This window comes from Dama dama, chromosome 28 (genome assembly GCF_033118175.1).
Source record: "Dama dama isolate Ldn47 chromosome 28, ASM3311817v1, whole genome shotgun sequence".
NCBI lineage: Eukaryota > Metazoa > Chordata > Mammalia > Artiodactyla > Cervidae > Dama > Dama dama.
This window is the reverse complement of record NC_083708.1, coordinates 34334690-34353574: the sequence shown is the minus strand read 5'-3', so window position 1 is coordinate 34353574 and position 18885 is coordinate 34334690. Positions and strand designations below refer to the sequence as shown.

The window sequence follows — 18885 nt, the reverse complement described above, 5'->3', positions numbered from 1 at the left end:
TAAGGAAGGGAAGAACGGGGGGTTCATAGGAAGCTGCTTCTGGACATCTTGAATTGTCCAGGTCCCTCAAATTAAGCACTCCTATCTCTTATAGATCTGATCCTTTTCCAGTGTTTTCCTGTCAATGAATAATAAACACTATTCAGAAACTTTGAAAACCAAAATCTCTCCTTTGGTTCCCAAATTTAATCCATCACTAAATCCAGTCTGTTTTACCTGCTAAAATCATACAATTCTGTCCACTTCTTGCATCTCTCATCTATTATAACCTCTTTCTTAGAAGACTGTAATAGCTTAAAAAAAAATTATTTGACGAGCCATGTCTTAGTTGCAGCACATGGGATCTTTGATCTTCGATGCCACATGTGGAATCTTTCACTGTGGCATGTTGGATATAGTTCCCAGACCAGGGATTTAACATGAGCCCTCTACAGTGGGAGCTCGAAGTCCTAGCCGCTGTACCACCAGCGAAGTCCCTACATAGCTTTTTAAATTACCTGTGTGCATGAATGCTCAGTCGCTTCAGTCCTGTCTGACTCTTTGCAACCCTATGGACTGTAGCCAACCAGGCTCCTCTGTCCTTGGGATTCTCCAGGCAAGAATACTGGAGTGGGTAGCTCTTCTTTTTTTTAAGTCATCCTGACCCTTTTATTGTTGAAATTAACAAAATAAAAGATACTTAAATACAATGGTGAATATATAGGACAAAACAGAATCATAAAATTTAATGTTGAATTAAGCAGTGAGCTGAATGTCTGGATCTCCAAATTGGCTTTGAACCCAAAACCGCTTAAAAATGGGTATGCTCACAGTTAATGGCCACTGGCTTATAGGTGAGAGAATGGTCAAAGCTGTTGCAGTTGAACGTCCAGGGAAATGCTCTCTTCAGGACCATACTTTAACTGTTGCTGCAATTCACTATTCAATCTGGCCAAAACCGTGTTGGTTTCGTTATTGCGTCTAATTGATACTTGAATAGCTTTCTTATCTTTCCCAACAGAGCAAGGGATAGAAGGTTGTGATGCAAGAATAGCAGCTAGGACACCTGTCTTCTGCTCATGGTCATCAGCTTCTGGCCTTAATTCATCTTCTGATTTTTATCTCCTTCAAACAGGTTTAGGTGGTGGAGCAACAGGTGTCGTGCCTTTGCTCATATTGGCGGGAGCACTAGCAGCTGTCCTTTCTTTAATTTTACTGTTTTGGCAACTCAAAGAAAACTTGCGGGATCAGAAGCTTTTTCAAACAGCAAGGCCTCTGGATGTTTCTCGGCTTCATCATCTGTTCTTCATTTGCAGCAAATATTTTCAATTGGCTGAAATCTGCAAAATTTGGTTGTTCTGGTATCTGCTGAGGTGAGTAGCAGTGTGAGTTATGAGGCCATTGGCATCCACTGGCCGATGCACAACAGGATGAGGAGCCTGTGAGGGCTGTGGTCTTGAAGGCACTACAGGAGGTTGGGCAACAGCTCCAGCCTGTTGCTGTCTTGTGATGGAAAAGGTCTGATTCAAACCTAAAGATGATGATCTAGAATGAGAAGGCTGAGGTCTTGGAGGTGGAGATGGTGGTGCAGTGTTTTCAGGCGAGGTTCCTGAATGAGACCTTGGACGAGTTACATTGTTTCCAACCTGTTCTGGATCTGAAGTAAAAGAGTCTGAAGTCCTGTAACTATCTGCTACAGTATTTCCAGAAGCAAATTTCACTGATGAACTTATCTTATTTTCTTCTGAAAGGTCAGATGTTTTCACAAGCAACGGGCTTAGTAGGATTAGTATGATCACTACCAGTTCTTCTAAGTTCCATTTCCTGCATGTGGATTTTGCTTGGAGTCATACGAATGGGAACTGGACGAACAATAGCAGTATCAGGATCAGCTGGTGCAGCGTTAGAATCAAATTGGGTCAGAGTTTGTGAGCTTGAAGAGCATTCACTAAATGTGTCCCACTGCTCACTGCTCTGATCAGCTGGGGCCAACTCTGGTTTAGTGATGGCATTGACAGAGATTTGCTTGGAGGAGCTTCTGCAGGACAGCCTGAATAACCTACCTCACCTGGCTGATCACAAACGTCTGCTGAATCTTCCAAATCAATCAGTTTGGGCATTAAGCTTTCAGGGAGCTTTTTCTGTAAGTCATAGCCATTCTTCCTAGCAACTATCAGATGACATGCAGCACAAAACTCAACTAGTGTCAAGGCTCTATCTTTATCAAAATCTAAGAGTCTCCAAATATGAGAAAGTTCAAGAATAGGAAGTTTCAATTTTGCAAAAAAACTCTTTAGCTATAGATCCTGCAGCTAAACAGGAATAAATCTGTTTAGATCAGGCTGAATGGTTTTAAACTGATTTACATAGTACTGTCTTTGTTCATCTGTTATTTCCCAAGGATCGTCATAACTACTGGATTGTCTCCGAATTTCACTGGCAGTTGTAGTTGAGGCTACAGTTCGTACTGTTGTCTGGTCCTGGACAGAAGCAGGATGCATGGTTAAAAGAGTACTGGTTGGTGGAATATCTGCAAAACTGACCCAGTTTTCTTGAGGTGGAAGTGGAGAATGTCCTAACCACACTGTATCACCAGCAGAAGAACCTGATTGTGCTTTACCAAAGGGAGACCAGAATGGCCCAGGTTCTGCAAGAGGCCTCTCACTGTTTCCTCCACTGGGATGACGGTTTTGCTTCCTCTATGTGTTTGGAGAAGTTGGTGGAGACCGCTGTAGTGGAACTACTGGGAACGCAGGTTCCTGCTGATCTACAGATGCATGAGGCTGGACAGTATCATGGTTTGTGGACTCCTTTTTCACTTGTCCCCTGCCAGGTGGTAGGGGGGTTATACCAGCCTAAGACTCTTGATTTTCAGAATCTGAAGAATATGAGGTTGCATGATGACATTACTGTTCATCCTTTGAAGCCACAAATTTTGGCAAAGGAAGGTCCTTTACTGTATTTATACTTTCTTCTCCAGGGCATCTTCCTGACCCAGGGTTCAAACCCACAATTGCAGCCCCTTCATTGCAGGTGGATTCGTTACTTCTGAGCCACCAGGGAAGCCCTTTAAATTGCCTACTTAAATACAATTCACTTTTCCCCAGCCAAACTTGCCTCCACTCTATAATTATCAAGTTCTTTTCAAAATGTGCCTTCTGGTCACATCACTCCACTCTTCAACTTTAAAGAAAATCTGTCTGTGACTTCCTATTGCTCTTAAGGTAAAGCTAAATCTAACACAGTGCTATCCAGTAGAACTTTCTGCAATAATGGAAATGTTCCCTGAACCCTCCAATATGGTGTCTACTAGCTGCAAAAGGGCAATTGAGACCTGAAATGTAGCAAGTTCAACTGAGGAATTCAATTCTTAATTCTCATTAGTTTTAATTACTTTAAATCCAAATTTAAATAACATCAGCCAGTAGCATCCATGTGGAGCTCAAAAGATGGCCCCTGCATTGTCTAATCCCGACCTATTCTCTAAACTTTTCCTATTCCAAGCTCCCCACCTCTTGGTCTCTCTGACTCACTCCTTTAAGTTTCACACCTTCATTTTGCTTCTAGTTGACTCAAGAAAGCTTTGTAAATATTATGCCTCTGTTGGGGGAACTCTTCCCATTTTTTTTTTTTTTTTTTTCTAGTTAAAACCTACTCCTCTTTCAGAGGACTTCCCAGGCGGCTAAATGGTAAAGAATCCACCTTCCAACGCAGGAAATGCAGGGGATGCAGTTTCGATCCCTGGCTCAGAAAGATCCCCTGGAAAAGGAAATGGCAACCCACTCCAGTATCCTTGACTGGGAAATCTCGTGGACAGAGGAGCCTGGAAAGCTATAATCCATGGGGTTGCAAAGAGTCAGACATAGTGATTAAACAACATCTTTCAGAAGATTCAAGAATGAAAATTGTGTCCTTAGGGAAGCCTTCTCAGCACATGAGGAGGCCAATTTCAAATGTGCTAAATGCATCATCATCGTCCTTGCCATAGTTGCAGTCTGATATTTATCTTTGTTGTTGCTTCCCTAAAACTAGACTGTTAGATCAATGAAGGCATGAACCATGGTCACCCAGTAATTACGATTAGCATAGAGTAAGTTCTCTATAAATATTAATTGCATCAAAGAGTGATTATTTTTTATTACTCTGTAGCTCCCAAAATTCAGTTTGATTTGGACTTTTCTGGTACTATCTTTGACCAATTTTTGTGTAAATATTAAGCATACAAAATAACAACTAAAGAAAGTTTACCCAATTGCCAACCTCTTTCCAGACCAACAAAGGAATGGAAAGCGAGAGCTTCCTTGGTATTTACTGATGCAGAAGTAATAGAATATCTGAGCTTAAAGCTCAAACAGTGATTATTAGTATCCAATTTACCCATAACAGTCTAAATGACATTCAGGTTGACAAATTAGTGAAGAAAACTTTCATAACTTTCACCAATAATCTGAGCTGCACAAATCCCTCTGCTCTTTATATCTTAATTTAATCTTTTGTGAAGTCTTTTGTTCCTGTAACTGACATTTTAATCTCTTATGTGCTTCTGGTTGTCCCCGTTTCTCACTTGTTATCAGCATACTCTTCTGCAGCTTAATGCTTTCAAAGAGCCTTTTGGAGTTTTACCTGACTTAAGATTCTTAAGTTCTCTTTCAAGGATCTTTGAGTTTTAATCTTTTTCTTCATAGTGACAGGCTCAATCCTAATTCCATGAATACATCTTGAACTTTTGAGGGGGACAGGTTTATAGGGCAATCTGTGTATTCATCTAGTCTGCCTCCCACCTTGAAGACAAAGATGTCATCTCTCTGAATTCTTTAAAGGGCATGTAATAGAGACTAGTGTACTCTGCAACTAGGTGATAGTCCATACAAGATGGTTCCATAATCTACTCATTATATTTCCATAAAGCAAGGGTCCTCAACCTATGGGCCACAGACTGATATCTCCTGTCAGATCAGCAGCAGCATTAATGTGTACAATAAATTTAATGCACTTGAGTCATCCTATGACCAACCTAGACAGCATATTAAAAAGCAGAGACATTACTTTCCCAACAAAGGTCCATGTAGTCAAAGCTATGGTTTTTCCAGTGGTCATGTATGGATGTGAGAGTTGGATTATAAAGAAAGCTGAGCACTGAAGAATTGATGCTTTTGAACTATGGTGTTGGAGAAGACTCTTGAGAGTCCCCTTGACTGCAAGGAGATTGAACCAGTCCATCCTTAAGGAAATCAGTCCTGAATATTCACTGGAAGGACTGATGCTGAAGCTGAAGCTCCAATATTTTGGCCACCTGATGCAAAGAACTGACTCACTGATACTGGGAAAGATTGGAGGCAGGAGGAGAAAAGTACAACAGAGGATGTGATGGCTGGATGGCATCACCGACTCAATGAACATGAGTTTGAGCAAGCTCCAGGAGTTGGTGATGGACAGGGAATCCTGGCATGCTGCAGTCCATGGGGTTGCAAGAGTCAGACATGAATGAGTGACTGAACTGAACTGAATCATCAAGAAACCAACCCCTACCCTAATCCATGGAAAACCTGTCTTCCATGAAATCAGTCCCTTGTGACAAAAAGGTTGGGGACTGCTGCCATAACACACAAAATATTTTCTGATAAATTTTATACCTGATCTCTTAAGTTAAATGACATGTATGTGAAAGTATGCTGAGAATGTCTGCTTTTGGCCCCTCTCAATATAACATGGGCCATGAATATGGATACATCATGGTATGGGACCCAAAGTATGCATTCAAAGCCATGACATACTGAGCTGCAAATAGTAAACCAAGGTCTAACATTCTGAATCTCATCACATCAATAATGTGAAGATAAAAAAATAATAATAATAATGTGAGGAAAATAATACTCAGAATTTACTAATAGTCAATGAACTAATGCAGTTTAAGTGCCTACTGATAGTATATTGGGCAAATGTTAAACAGTTCCCCTTCCTAATCCCTCTTACTGTTAGTATTTATCAAGACCTTCCTTCTAGGAATTCTTGAGGCCATATGCACGGGTTCAGGCTCATCATTACTATCATTGAATACAATGTTGACTTAGTCATTCAGTATCTTCAATCCACCAGCTCTTATTATCTAGTATCATTTTTGTTGAATAAATCCAAGTGCTCAGGGGAGCTGCATTTTGGACAACAAGCCTGTTGGGTTAACCATGTACTCTCCAAGGTCTTTGGGCTAGGACTCTACTATTCTACATGACCTTCCCTGTCATTCCAATTCCTTATTGTCTTGGAAGCACCAATGCCTACATGGCAATAACCACTAAATATCTCTTTCAATCCTTGTCCTTAGGAGGCAGATCCTATTCTGTCTGTCCCCAAACACTGGTCTTTCAAAGGAAGGGTGGCCTGGAACCTCATTCCTGGCCTCCACTGAATTTCAAGTCTTGTGTATCATTTCTACTTCCTCCACTATATTACATCTTCATTGAAAACAGCAGCTGACCCTCAGCTAAGTTTGCCATTGCATGCTAGATAGCCTGGCTGCCATTACAAAGGTCAGTCAGCACAGCTGGTAAATTCATCTGTCACTTTCATTCTTGTCTTTTTCTCCTCAATTGCAAGGATCCATGCTTCTGACATCAGTGCCTATCTCTCCAATCTAAAGGAAGTATCTTGTTAGGATGAAATCCTTTATGCAGCCACTAAGAAATCAGAAGAAAACAGGTTCTATTTGAGAAAATCTGAGGAAAAAATTGTTTTCCAGTAAAACATAACCATTGGGCATAACATAGATGAAATCATGATAGAAAAATAATAATGATAAAGCAATAAGAATTGTTGAAACCTCAATTCTGAAGCTAAGAAAAACAAATTTAACTTGCAGACAGATCTTTATAAAAGAAACCAAAACTGCATAGGTTTCCCACTTCCCCCTAATTCCCAGCTCAGACTCCCAACTCAAAATCCTTATCAAAGGCAAAGTTTCTATTTTCTGCATTAATCTAATGACATCTGAACAACAACTGACCCTGAAAATCTGGAGAAAACAGTTTCCTTCGTCTCATATCTTTTTTAGCTTAAGGGTCTGTCGTCTTTAGTGGCAGGCAACACAGGCTCAGCAGCAGGCATCTGCCATCCTGGCTCCCTCTAGAATGCTAAGAGTACTCTGGCAGTAACGCAAAATGTAAGATGGGGGCTCCCAGCTGGTTCTGTGTCCACCTAATTTCTCCTGCTCTACATTTAAATTCTCAAAACCTTAAGCAATTCATTGTAAAACCTGCTCTATCTTCCTCTTATATTCAAATCTGTTATCCTTCAGACCATCAATTTGATGAGAGCAAAGAACTCTACTACCTTTGTAGATGTTCCTTAATTTTATGTAACAGCCCAAATGGGGGAAGAATTTGGAAAAGAATAGATACATGTATATGTATAACTCAATCACTTTGCTATACACCTGAAAGTATCACTGCATTGTTAACCAACTATACTCCAATATAAAATAAAAAGTGATAAAAAAAATAATTTCCTGAGAAGCTTGACCTAAAACCAATGGAAGTTTTATAGATCCATTTTCAAGCAACTCGGGAACTGAAGGATAGATGCTAATGATTGTCTGTCTCTAGTTGGTTTGGCCTTTTCTAATTAGATTCTCAAAAAAAGCATAATATACTGACGTATAGATCAAATTTCATTATAGTGATTACAATGATAAGCAACCTAAAGATAAATGTACCCTTCAATATAACCGAATGTTAGAACAACCACGTGTTTATCCCCATTCCTCTCCCCACCCCTGATAACTACCGTCTGATCTTGTGCTACTACTGACTAAAGTGTTCTCTCTTTGGACATATTGGGGCCAACTCTATATCTTTTTTTATTTTATTTTATTTTTATTAGTTGGAGGCTAATTACTTTACAATATTGTAGTGGTTTTTGCCATACATTGACATGAATCAGCCATGGATTTACATGTGTTCCCCATCCCGATCCCTCTTCCTGCCTCCCTCTCCATCCCATCCCTCTGGGTCTTCCCAGTGCACCAGCCCCGAGCACTTGTCTCATGCATCCGACCTGGGCTTACAGTAAACTGCAAAGGGTGTCTCTCTTCAGCACATTTCATGGTTGGAATAATCTACCTATACCCATAACACATATGTACTCTCTTTCAAACACACATATGTAAATCTTGGTCTTCATGTAAATAATATCATTGAGGGTAAGCACTTGGTTGTGGTTTAGCACTAAGTCATATCTGACTGGCTTCCCTATGGACGGTAGCCTGCCAGGCTCCTCGCTTCATGGGATTTCCCAGCCTAGAATACTGGAGTGGGTTGCCATTCTCTTCTCCGTGGGTCTTTTCCTGACCCATGGACTGAATCTGCATCTCGTCCACTGCAGACAGATGCTTTACTGATGAGCCACCAGGCAAGCCAAAGTAAGCACTTATTATTTACTAAATATTATCTAGCAAATACATGCTAAGCATTGTATACTGGCACTGTGTATTTGTTTTACATAATAAATATACTTGTATAATGCTCAAAATTCTCCAAGCCAGGCTTCAACAGTACGTAAACCATGAACTTCCAGATGTTTAAGCTGGGTATAGAAAAGGCAAAGGAAACAGAGATCAAGTTGCCAACATCCTTTGGATCATCAAAAAAGCAAGAGAGTTCCAGAAAAATATCTACTTTTGCTTTATTGACTATGCCAAAGTCTTTGCCTGTATGGACCACAACAAACTCTGGAAAATTCTTAAAGAGATGGGAATAGCAGACCAGCTAACCTGCCTCTTGAGAAATATGTATGCAGGTCGGGAAGCAACAGTTAGAACTGGACAAGGAACAACAGACTGGTTCCAAATTGGGAAAGGAGTACATCAAGGCTGTATATTGTCACCCTGCTTATTTAACTTATATGCAGAGTACATCATGAGAAACGCTGGGCTGGATGAAGCACAAGCAGGGATCAAGATTGCCTGGAGAAATAACAATAACCTCAGATATGCAGAGGACACCACCCTTATGGCAGAAGTGAAGAAGAACTAAAGAGCCTCTTGATGAAAGTGAAAGAGGAGAATGGAAAAGTTGGCTTAAAACTCAACATTCAGAAAACTAAGATCATGGCATCTGGTCCCATCACTTCATGGGAAATAGATGGGGAAACAGTGAAAACAGTGGCAGACTTAACTTTGGGGGGCTCCAAAATCACTGCAGATGGTGACTGCAGCCATGAAATGAAAAGATGCTTATGCCTTGGAAGAAAAGTTATAACCAACCTAGAGAGCATATTAAAAAGCAGAGACATTACTTTCCCAACAAAGGTCCGTCTAGTCAAAGCTTTGGTTTTTCCAGTAGTCATTTATGGATGTGAGAGTTGGACTACAAAGAAAGTTGGGCACCAAAGAATGGATGCTTTTGAACTGTGATGTTGCAGAAGACTCTTGAGAGTCCCTTGACTGCAACGAGATCCAACCAGTCCATCCTAAAGGAAATCAGTCCTGAATATTCATTGGAAGGACTGATGCTGAGGCTGAAACTCCAATACTTTGACCACCTGACGCAAAGAGCTGACTCATTTGAAAAGACCCTGATGCCGGGAAAGATTGAAGGCAGGAGGAGAAGGGGATGACAGAGGATGAGATGGTTGGATGGCATCATTGACTTAATGGATATGAGTCTGAGCAAGCTCTGGGAGTTGGTGATGGTAGGGAGGCCTGGCATGCTGCAGTCCATGAGGTCACAAAGAGTTGGACACAACTGAGCAACTGAACTGAATTGAACTGATACTGGTAATGTAGTATAAATATGCACTTATTACAATTGACTTGAATGTAATAATGATCAAGCTCTCACAGCCTTATGAGGTAGGCATTATTTACAGTCTGCAATCAAACATCTAAAATCCAGAGCAGCTGAGTAATTATTCAAGGTAATATAGATGGTGAGTGGCTAAACCATGCTTCACACACAGTGTGATCCCGAAACTAAGTCTCTTAACCCTGATCTCATACTGCCTCTTGTCAGGGTGGAAAGTTTCTGTACCACATTTGGACCTTTCTTTATTTAAGAGCTGGTTTTCTTTGTAGAAGCCGTTTTTCCCATCTCAGATTATAATCCTTATGAAGATTAAATAATTGTTGAATGAATGAGTAAATAAATATTAAACTTACCTCTGAGAAAGATTGTTAACTTGGGATGTGAACTGTATTTCTTCATTAAATGTATGTATCCTGACAACAGGAAAAGAAGTAAGGAGAAAGGAGAAATCTAAAACTAGGTTATTGAATCATTCTCTACTTCTGGAAACATCATTATAGGGGTGATACTATTATTTCTGTGTCTATAGATTATACAGATGTGAAGAAACTAGGGCTCTGAGAATTTAAGTAATTTATCAGATAATGGCCCTAGTAATCAGCAAAGTCAATGTTTAAAAGCTAGGTTGCCTGGTTCCAAAGCTCATGCTCTTAAACTAATTTACCATATAAATGTCACCAGGGGATCTGACATAACCTCTTGAGGTTTTAACTCTGTACATGTGTAATTAAGAGAACTTTGGTTAAGTTCTAGTTTTGCTATTAATGAATGCTATAATTCTAAATAATCATTCAAGTTTGCGGTGAATTACTTACTGAGAAAATGATGGTGCTAGAGGTAATGCTATTTAAAATCTATAAGCATAGATCTAATGGATCATTAGCCTGAAATTTACCAGCTCATTTTTGCAATCATAATTTATTCCAACCTTGATTCTTCAGTTTAAAAATGTGTATATACTAACTGGATGTAAACAATAGCTATTGTTGACACTGAAAATTTGACAAAATATATCATTAATTGAAAGAGATGCTGAGTTATAGAGAAAGTCACTACAGTCCACCTAAGTATGTCATGTTTTCATGAGTTTTATGCTAAAACCTTGAAAAAACCCTAAATGTTCTAGCTGAATGACCTCATCTATAGCAATAGTTTTCCTGATACAGAAGTTACTTTATGTTTTAAAATGGTATCACATCTTCTGTTCTTTGAATCTAATCTGTCAATGACAGTGGCCAAGAATTGATGGATGATCCAGTAGAGAATTACATGGTATTTAGCTTTTCTGGAGAGATATGACATTTCAGGTTTAGGATGATTCATCTCATGGTTAACATGTCAAGTTTTCCTGTGAGATGTTAGTTGTTGCAAGAAATATAATGGAGCTATTACTGGTACATCTGGAGGTGGGCTAGAGTCTGCCAGCCACTCTGGAGTGGCTATGTGAAAGGACTGGCATGGGTCCAAACCATCTATTGGGCAAAGTCTTCTGAATTTTAGGCAACTGCTGATTTGAAACACCCTGTTGTACTCCGCATGCAGTCAGTACTTCCCTGCTGTCCTGGAAAGCCCTATGTCCTGAAAATCAGTGAAATCATTAAAGGGTTTTATTGACCAACAAACCCTTGGGTGTTTTCAAAATTTATGCTCAATCCCATCAACATCTGTCAAGGTTAAATCCCTACTATTTAGGATTCACAGCCTACACAAGATACTTTTCTTTTCTTTTTTTTTTTTTTTTTAATATTTATTTATTTATTTGACTACAACAGGTCTTCATTGTAGATGCAGCTTCTTTAGTTGTGGCATGCAACTTCTTGGTTGCAGTATTTGGAGTCTAGTTCCCTGACCAGGGATCAAACTCTGGCCTCCTGCATTGAGGGCATGGAGTCTTAGCCACTGGACCACCAGGGAAGTCCGATACTTTGCTTTTCTTGTAGGCTTCCCATCTATTTAGCTCTTTAAAAGAGGTTACTAAAAAGAAAAGACTCTGTACACTTTAGGGTTTACCCATCTAATTGGAAAAGGCTTACCCACGCAGGAGACCCCTGGCATTGCACCGAGGTAATGGGTGGTGGTCACTGCTAGGAGGAAAGATTGGGTTTGTATCCATTATTGTTAGGTGCTCACCACAGCCAACCTCAAATGGTTAAATCAAGGAACTATAAAATGGTCAAAAATGAGCACAGACTCAATTCTAAATTCTGGCTATGATTCGTGAGTGATGCTAATTTCTGAAAAGATTATCTCTGTGATTTAATTTCACATGGAAAACATCCTCCCTTTGCAAAGCTGAACCTGTGGCTTCCTGGGTTTCAGAGAAATCTTTCAAGAAGAACTCATCCAGGAGGAGATAGGTTATTGCTTAAATGGTCTTGACATTCCCATGACCTTCAGTTCCCTTCTGACCTTCTCACTCCCTTTCACATAGCCTGTCCTAAGCCAGATGCTGGATGGGTACTCATCCCCCAGGCCTGGTTTCTCTTCTCAAAGATGAAACAGGCAGTATTTTTCAAAAATGACTTCAATAAGAACTGAGAGAAAACAAAATCCCCAGCTAATAAAAAACATGTTGCTCTTTATAGTATAGTTATTTCATACCATTTACTAGTTTTGAAATCAGGTACAGAGTTCCTTCAATAATTCAGATTGACACTACAATGTGAACCCAATAATGAGTTCTTTTGAGTATAAATTAAAAGGTATTTATTTTTACATATGATTACTTGTCCCAGCCTTGATTATAATTTATAATTTTTTATTGAAACCTTATTATATATTTTTATCTAAAGAGTCATTCTAAGGATAAGCAGGATAGTTATACCTGAGAAATATGGTTAAAGAGTGCTGCATATCATTCCAATCCCAAAGAAAGGCAATGCCAAGGAATGACCAAACTACCACACAACTGCACTCATCTCACAAACTAGAAAAGCAATGCTGTAAATTCTCCAAGCAAGGCTTCAACAGTACGTGAACTGAGAACTTCAAGCTGGATTTAGGAAAGGAAGAGGAACCAGAGATCAAATTGCCAACATCGTTTGGATTATCAAAAAAACAAGAGAGTTCCAGAAAAACATCTACTTCTGCTTTATTGACTAAGTCAAAGCCTTTGACTGTGTGGATCACACCAAACTGTGGAAAATTCTTAAATAGATGGGAATACCAGACCACCTGACCTGCCTCCTGAGAAATCAGTATGCAGGTCAAGAAGCAACAGTTAAAACCAGACATGGAACAACAGACTGGTTCCAAATTGGGAAAGGAATATGTCAAGGCTCTATATTGTCACCCTGCTTATTTAACTTATATGTAGATTACATCATGCAAAATGCTGGACTGGATGAAGCACAAGCTGGAATCAAGATTGTCAGGAGAAATATCAATAACCTCAGATACGCAGACGACTCTACCTTTGTGGCAGAAAGCAAAGAGAAACTGAGAAGGCTTTTGATGAAAGTGAAAGAGCAGAGTGAAAAAGCTGGCTTAAAATTCAACCTTCAAAAAACTAAGATCTTGGCATCTAGTCACATTACTTCATGGCAAATAGATGGGGAAACAATGGAAACAGTAAGAGATTTTATTTGGGGGGGGGGGCTCTAAAATCACTGCAGATGGTGACTGCAGCCATCAAATTAAGACTCTTTCTCCTTGGAAGAAAAGCTATGACCAACTTAAACAGCACATTAAAAAGCAGAGACATTACTTTGCCAACAAAGGTCTGTCTAGTCTAAGGTATGGTTTTTCCAGTAGTCATGTATGGATGTGAGAGTTAAACCATAAAGAAAGCTGAGTGCTGAAGAATTGATGCTTTTGAACTGTGGTGTTGGAGAAGACTCTTGAGAGTCCATTGGACTGCAAGGAGATCCAATGAGTCCATGCTAAAGGAAATCAGTCCTGAATATTAATTGGAAGGACTGATGCTGAAGCTGAAGCTCCAATACTTTGGCCACCTGATGAGAAGAGCTGACTCATTTGAAAAGACCCTGATGCTGGGCAAGATCGAAGGCAGGAGGAGAAGGGGACAACAGAGGATGAGATGGTTGGATGGCATAACCTACTGGACGGACATGAGTTTTAGCAAGCTCCGGGAGTTGGTGATGGACAGGGAAGACTGGCATGCTGCAGTCAATGGGATCACAAAGAGTCGCACATGACTCAGTGACTGATCTGAACAAAATCCATCTCTGTCACTGGCTACTTGTATTGTCTTAAATTTTCTAATTTTCGATTCAGTATAAGGTACTGAAAGTTCTTGATAAATAAAACACATCATTTGTTCTTGTTCACTGAGATCTTCCTGAGAATACATAATAAATATGAGAGACCACTGCAAGCCACTGGAAAATGCTCTGTTAGATGTCAGATAAAAAGCCTGTCATTTCAGTTGTGTCATAAACTTAGGACATGGAACCAAATTTTTAAAAATCTGGACATATTGGTAGTATTAATGAAGTATTTGGTAGAAATTAATATTTCAAAATTAATTGTAAAATAGCAAAAAGAAGTCATGAATTGTTTATAATCTCAGGAGAGCAAACTAAGTTAATTATAAGTTCAGGATGGGTCAACAGTGTGAAGGGAGGCTCAGGAAGGGATTGTGGCCTTGAAGTGACTAAACAATGTCACTCTCAGTTTAGACAGGGTAGAGGATCACCTCACTAAATTCTGCACTGGACAGGTCATGCCTAAGTGTTTGATTTTGTAAGCCTTGCCATTAGAAAATAAGCATGGTAAATATCACCGAGGAATTGGCAATATTTGTCACCATCTGTCACCATGAATGAAGGTTCATGTCACTGAGAGTGACATCGTTTAGTCACCTCAAGGCCACAATCCCTTCCTGAGCCTCCCTTCACACTGTTGACCCATCCTGAACTTATAATTAACTTAAAGTTTGCTCTCCTGAGATTATAAACAATTCATTACTTCTTTTTGCTATTGTACAATTAATTTTGAAATATTTATTTCTACCAAATACTTCATTGGAACCTTCCATTGTTATGAATAGAATAGAGCTGAAAAAGTGGTCAGAAAGATGAGGTTTGAACTCCTATTGTTTTATGTGAGAGTTGAGTAGTTTGGAGCAAGTAATTTTACACCTTTAATGCTCAGTTCCTCAGCTATAAAACTGGCATAATGATGTCATCTTCTTTATAAGGTCATTGTGCAGGTCAAATGAGATCATTTAAGTCAATGCATTATCTAAGTTGTACATGCTATGCAAATACATGAGAAATCATTAATCCAGTTCTGAACACAAAATAACATACTGTGTAAGAGGTAGAAGCTCATTATTTATGATTTTCTTAGGGTTAGAGGCAGGAGTCAGAGAAGGCAATGGCACCCCACTCCAGTACTCTTGCCTGGAAAATCCCATGGACGGAGGAGCCTGGTAGGCTGCAGTCCATGGGGTCACTAAGAGTTGGACACAACTGAGCGACTTCACTTTCATTTTCCACTTTCATGCATTGGAGAAGGAAATGGCAACCCACTCCAGTATTCTTGCCTGGAGAATCCCAGGGACGGGGGAGCCTGGTGGGCTGCCGTCTATGGGGCTGCACAGAGTTGGACACGACTGAAGTGACTTAGCAGCAGCAGAGGCAGGAGTAGAAGTGAAAATGAAGCAGATTTGCCTTAAAGGATGAAAGAAGCTAATAATAATTGATAATGTGTCAACAGCATCATTGGTTGCCTCAAGAAAGTAGTAAGCTTCCTCTCTTAGGAGGAATTCAGGGAGAAACTGGATGAAACCTGGATAGGGAGGTTGTGAAATAATTTACTGAAAGGTCTATAAAAACTTTTCCTGTTGCAAGAGTTTACCACTCTGTTGAAGTTTTGCTGCAACCCTAACATGCATTTCCAGATCACTCAGTTAAGTACAGTTATTTGACAATAATTACAACGTCAGTTGGAGGCCTAGCACACACTAAGCACCAACCATATTCCAGTGAGCCTAGAACATTTATATACATACCTTCCATGTTAAACCATGGATTGCAAAGGAAGGAACAATTCCTTCTTAAGACCTGTCCCCCCTACCCCCAATAAAATATAGCTGTTAACAGGACAAGAAGTAGAAAGATTGTTATCCAAAATGCTGCTTCTCACTTCTTGTGCCAACACTTTCTAATCTAGCCCCCAAGACAGTGCTGAGAAAAGCAAGATTATATGGATCAATAGTGTAGATTGCAACATAAAGCAAGATTATATGGACCAATAGTGTAGATCGCAACATATATGCAACAGCAAGCAAAAAAATTCTATGCCACCCAGCAAATTATTACCTTGCAAAATTCATAGTTTTAAAAAATCTTGCCTGGCTCTTTAAACAGAAAAGAGCTCAACTCCTTTTCTGACAAACAGTATCAGTGATTCTACCTGGAGAAATGAGTAATCAAATCTCAACGCTTCAGAAAATAAGCTCAACACTATAGGGATCAGGAAGATATATTTTCCCTTCACAGCCCTATAGTGTTTGACAAACTGGCTCAGAGCAAAGGCAACAGCAATTGGGGCATCTTCGCTTTATTTTAATACATAAGCATCAGTTTGGCCAAGGGCCTTGAAAGGTGAGGGCCCAAAAGGGGAAGGACAAATGCCCACTTCCTTAATCTGAAGGTACCATGCAAAATGCAAAGACTTTATTCTTCTTGTTGGTTGGGGCTCTCTCATTTATGGAATATGTGAGAATAGATAAATACATTCTCTGCATTCTCTAAACAATGCATGGATTGTCACTGGGGGCAAAGAATGATATGTGCACACGACATAATATTTTACTAACCCAGGTTTCTCTTTCTGAGGACTCATTTCTAAGTTCAGTTGAGAGAAATGAGGAAAATGCTACCAAGGATAAATCTTTATTCATCTCTGGGTCTATTTGGAAGTCAACTTGTGAGCCCACTAACAGCAGGTTGAAAATTGTTGAGGAAAGCACCTGTCCTACCCTCAGTGATGGCTTGCAGGGGATGAATGTGCCAAATGGGACATCCATGCAACCCTGTGAGTTACAGCCTCATTTTTAATGGTACAGGACAAAGAAATAGCAACAGACGGTCATTGTAAATCCTTCTATTTTTCAGAGTCAGCTTTCAAAGGATGAAAATTATTAGATAATTTAAAGCTGTTCGAGTTCAAATGAGAGAAGTGGCAAGATGAGTGCTTTTACGATTCTTAGAGCCTTCTCTTGTGAAAGAAAAGGTGACTTGCAAGAATCCTCTGGTGAGTAGGCACAAGTAAATATGACTATTAGAGGTGAATGGGAGAATTTTTCAAATTTGCTGGTATAGATCTACAAGGTTATGTATGCTTCTGTATATTTGAAAGAAAGCAAGGCTTGGTACACAGGCATCCATCCATAAATACATTAAGAAAGATTAAGGAGACAGGGAACAAATGACTGGAAGGCTTAAAAAAACATCTTTCTTGATAGCTGTCACATGGCCACATATCCCCAGGACTAGCAAGACCCACATGGGCACAGGTGGAACTGTTTCTGAAAACTATGAAAACTATACAGGATGTACTGTATTTAATCAAACCTCCTCCTGTTTAAGGCTATTTCCTATTCCAAATATTATAGATGGAGGCTGATCTCTTGACTAGGAAAAAAAAAAAAGGGAAAGCATTTATAAAACATTCCTATCCTCTGATTTATTAAAGAAGACGAAAAATCCTTAAACCAGATGGAAGAAATACTCCAGGAAGATGGATGAGGAGAAAGAGTGTCTAAGGAGGGGAGGAAGAGTTAAAAATGTCACTGAGAAGTTGACAGATCAAAGAGGATATTGGAAGAGTAGATAAATATAAAAGAGTAGGCAGCATTTCCAAGACACACATATGAAGATTTTCTCCTAGAGAAAAATCAGGGCACTCTACAAAGCAGCAATAAACAATAATAAAATCCATGAGCAATAACAGATGTATGCACACTGTTAAAATTCTGGGAAGAAAGGATGGTGTATTTGTGTCTGGTGACTTTCTGCTGAGGCATATGGTGACAGCCATGTGCAGAGATGGCGTGGCTAATTGGCTCTTAGGCTGTCTTTCTGGAGTGTGAATCCAAGACATGACAGAAAGGCTGCCCAGAGTCATCAACCTCACTCCCCTCCACTTCCACTGGTCCACATGGGGATGGAGAATTGAGTCACAAAAAGACACATTTATCCTCTCAACATATATTTACTGAAAGGCACTGAGGAAGAGGAGAGAACAAACACAGCACAACTTTATTCTCCTCGGGTCCCAAAGTTTGTGTTAAGACAAGCATTTATAAAAGAACTACCAAGTGTGATTATTGCTATGATAGAGAAGTAAAGGATGCTATAAGGTGAGTCTTTCTCTGAAGAAAGAACAGCAGGTGCCAAGCCCTGGAGACAAGAAGGAAATAAAAATGGTCAACTGAGAGTGGTGCATCTCTAATAATCCTGGCAATCTTGACTTCAAAATCACTCGGAAATTTCAAGGAAAATAAGAAACAAAATCACTAACTTCCATAAAATGGGGAAACATTTTAAATCCAAATCATGGTATGATGAGGAAAAAGATTAAATTATTGTGATGGACTCATCAGAAATAAAAGGGAAGTCAAACTTCAGTTTCCCTAGAGGAAGGATCAAATGAGCTGTCAGACAGTTTACCCTGGAGAAACTAGGCAAACATACAGGAATCTATGAATGTGAGGTAGAGTAGAGTAAAAATGGGGCTCATGTAGGTGTACCTGTGTGAGAATCATTTAAACCCCCAGGTAAGCTCCAAGACACTAGGCAGTCAAGTGACGTGTGCGTGCGTGCGTGCGTGCGTGCGTGTTACGTGTGTTACTTGCGCAGTGATGTCTGACACTGCGGCCCCATGAACTGTATCCCACCAGGTTCCTCTGACCATGGAATTCTCCAGGCAGGAATACTGGAGTGTTTCCATGCCCTTTTCTAGGTGATCTTCCCGACCCAGGGACTAAACCCTGATCTCCTGCATTGCAGGCAGATTCTTTACCCTCTGAGGTACCCGGGAAGCCCCAAGTGACCTCTCCTCCAGTGTATATCTCGAAAAAAAAGAAAAAAAAACAAACAAACCATAAACCATAGTTTCCCACATCCCAGGACATCTA

General features: G+C 39.8%; 1 pseudogene; it reads right to left on the bottom strand.

The window, feature by feature from the left end:
• Positions 1-827: 827 nt before the first annotated feature.
• On the bottom strand, positions 828-15760 carry LOC133047999 (ralBP1-associated Eps domain-containing protein 1-like; annotated as a pseudogene).
• Positions 15761-18885: the final 3125 nt, after the last annotated feature.